Here is a 3199-nt window from a genome sequence, read left to right on the forward strand (position 1 = left end):
ACCCACCAGGGCGCGCCTGGGCCTCCTGGCGCGCCCAGGTGGATTGTGCCCCCAGGTCAGCCCCTAGGCGCAGCCAGGGCCCATTGTGTTCCTTCTGGCCCATAAAAATTCTCCGTAAAGTTTTGGGGCATTTGGACTCCGTCTGATATTGATTTTCTACGATGTAAAAAACACGGAAAAAACAGGAACTGGCACTTGGCACTATGTCAATATATTAGTACCAAAAAATGATATAAAATGACTATAAAATGATTATAAAACATCCAAGATTGATAATATAACAGCATGAAACAATCAAAAATTATAGATACGTTGGAGACGTATCAGGGGACGGCGCCCCCACCCCTTGTCCAATTCGGTTTGAGCATGGGGGAGGAGTGCGCCACCTCGTGGCCCTTCTTCACTCTCTCCACTAAAGCCCACTAAGGCCCATTAACTTCCCCGGGGGGTTCCGGTAACCTCCCGGTACTCCAAAAAATACCCGAATCACTTCGGAACCATTCCGGTGTCCGAATATAACCTTTAAATATATCGATCTTTCACTCTCGACCATTTCGAGACTCCTTGTCATGTTCGTGATCTCATCCAGGACTCCGAACAAACTTCGGTCATCAAATCACATAAATCATAATACAAATTGTCATTGAACGTTAAGCGTGCGGACCTTACAAGTTCGAGAACTATGTAGACATGACTGAGACACATCTGCGATCAATAACCAATAGCAGAACCTGGATGCTCATATTGGCTCCGACATATTCTATAAAGATCTTTATCGGTCAAACGGCATAACAACATACGTTATTCCCTTTGTCATTGGTATATTACTTGCCCGATTCGATCATCGGTATCCTCATACCTAGTTGAATATCGTTACCGGCAAGTCTCTTTACTCGTTCCATAATGCATCATCCCGTAACTAACTCGTTAGTCACATTGCTTGCAAGGCTTATAATGATGTGCATTACCGAGAGGGCCCAGAGATACCTCTCCGATATACGGAGTGAAAAATCCTAATCTCGATCTATGCCAACTCAAAAAACACCTTAGGAGACACCTATAGAGCATATTTATAATCACCCAGTTAGGTTTTGACGTTTGATAGCACACAAGGTGTTCCTCCGATACTCGGGAGTGGCATAATCTCATAGTCAGAGGAATATGTATAAGTCATGAAGAAAGCAATAGCAATAAAACTAAACGATCATAATACTAAGCTAATGGATGGGTCTTGTCCATCACATCATTCTCTAATGATGTGATCCCGTTTATCAAATGACAACACATGTCTATGGTCAGGAAACTTAACCATCTTTGATTAACGAGCTAGTCAAGTAGAGGCATACTAGGGACACCCTGTTTTTCTATGTATTCACACATGCACTAAGTTTCTGGTTAATACAATTTTAGCATGAATAATAAACATTTATCATGATATAAGGAAATATAAATAACAACTTTATTATAGCGTCTAGGGAATGTTTCCTTCAGTCTCCCACTTGCACTAGAGTCAATAATCTAGATTACATAGTAATGATTCTAACACCCATGGAGTCTTGGTGCTGATCATGTTTTGCTCATGAGAGAGGCTTAGTCAACGGGTCTGCAACATTAAGACCCGTATGTATCTTGCAAATCTCTATGTCTCCTTCCTTGACTTGATCACGGATGGAATTGAAGCGTCTCTTGATGTGTTTGGTTCTCTTGTGAATTCTGGATTCCTTTGCCAAGGCAATTGCTCCAGTATTGTCACAAAAGATTTTCATTGGACCCGATGCACTAGGTATTACACCTAGATTGGATATAAACTCCTTCATCCAGACTCCTTCATTTGCTGCTTCCGAAGCAGCTATGTACTCTGCTTCACACATAGATCCCGCCACGACGCTCTGCTTGGAACTGCACCAACTGACAGCTCCACCATTCAATATAAATATGTACCTGGTTTGTGACTTATTGTCATCCGGATTAGTGTCAAAGCTTGCATCGATGTAACCATTTACGACAAGCTCTTTATCACCTCCATAAACGAGAAACATATCCTTAGTAGGTATTTCGGCACGTTCTTGACCGTTGTCTAGTGATCCACTCCTGGATTACTTTGGCATCTCCCTGCTAAACTAATAACAAGGCACACATCAGGTCTGGTACACACCATTGCATACATGATAGAACCTATGGCTGAGGCATAGGGAATGACTTTCATTTTCTCTCTATCTTCTGCAGTGGTCGGGCATTGAGTCTGACTCAACTTCACACCTTGTAACATAGGAAAGAACCCTTTCTTTCACTGATCCATTTTGAACTTCTTCAAAACTTTATCAAGGTATGTGCTTTGTGAAATTCCAATTAAGCGTCTTGATCTATATCTATAGATCATGATGCCCAATATATAAGCAGCTTCATCGAGGTCTTTCATTGAAAAATTCTTATTCAAGTATCCTTTTATGCTATCCAGAAATTCTGTATTATTTCCAATCAACAATATGTCATCCACATATAATATTAGAAATGCTACAGAGCTCCCACTCACTTTCTTGTAAATACAGGCTTCTCCAAAAGTCTGTATAAAACCATATGCTTTGATCACACTATCAAAGTGTAGATTCCAACTCCGAGAGGCTTGCACCAGTCCATAAATGGATCGCTAGAGCTTGCACACTTTGTTAGCACCTTTTGGATCGACAAAACCTTCTAGTTGCATCATATACAACTCTTCTTTAAGATATCCATTAAGGAATGCAGTTTTGACATCCATTTGCCAGATTTCATAATCATAAAATGCGACAAGTGCTAACATGATTCGGACAGACTTAAGCATCGCTACGGGTGAGAAAGTCTCATCGTAGTCAACTCCTTGAACTTGTCGAAAACCTTTTGTAAAAAGTCGAGCTTTATAGACAGTAACATTACCATCAGCGTCAGTCTTCTTCTTGAAGATCCATTTATTCTCTATTGCTTGCCGATCATCAGGCAAGTCAACCAAAGTCCAGACTTTGTTCTCATACATGGATCCCATCTCATATTTCATGGCCACAAGCCATTTCGCGGAATGTGGGCTCAGCATCGCTTAGTCATAGTTCTTAGGTTCGTCATGGTCAAGTAACATGACCTCCAAAACAGGATTACCGTACCACTCTCGTGCGGATCGTACTCCGGTTGACCTACGAGGTTCAGTAGTAACTTGATCTGAAGTTTC

This window comes from Triticum dicoccoides, chromosome 4A (genome assembly GCF_002162155.2).
Source record: "Triticum dicoccoides isolate Atlit2015 ecotype Zavitan chromosome 4A, WEW_v2.0, whole genome shotgun sequence".
Classification (NCBI taxonomy): Eukaryota; Viridiplantae; Streptophyta; class Magnoliopsida; order Poales; family Poaceae; genus Triticum; species Triticum dicoccoides.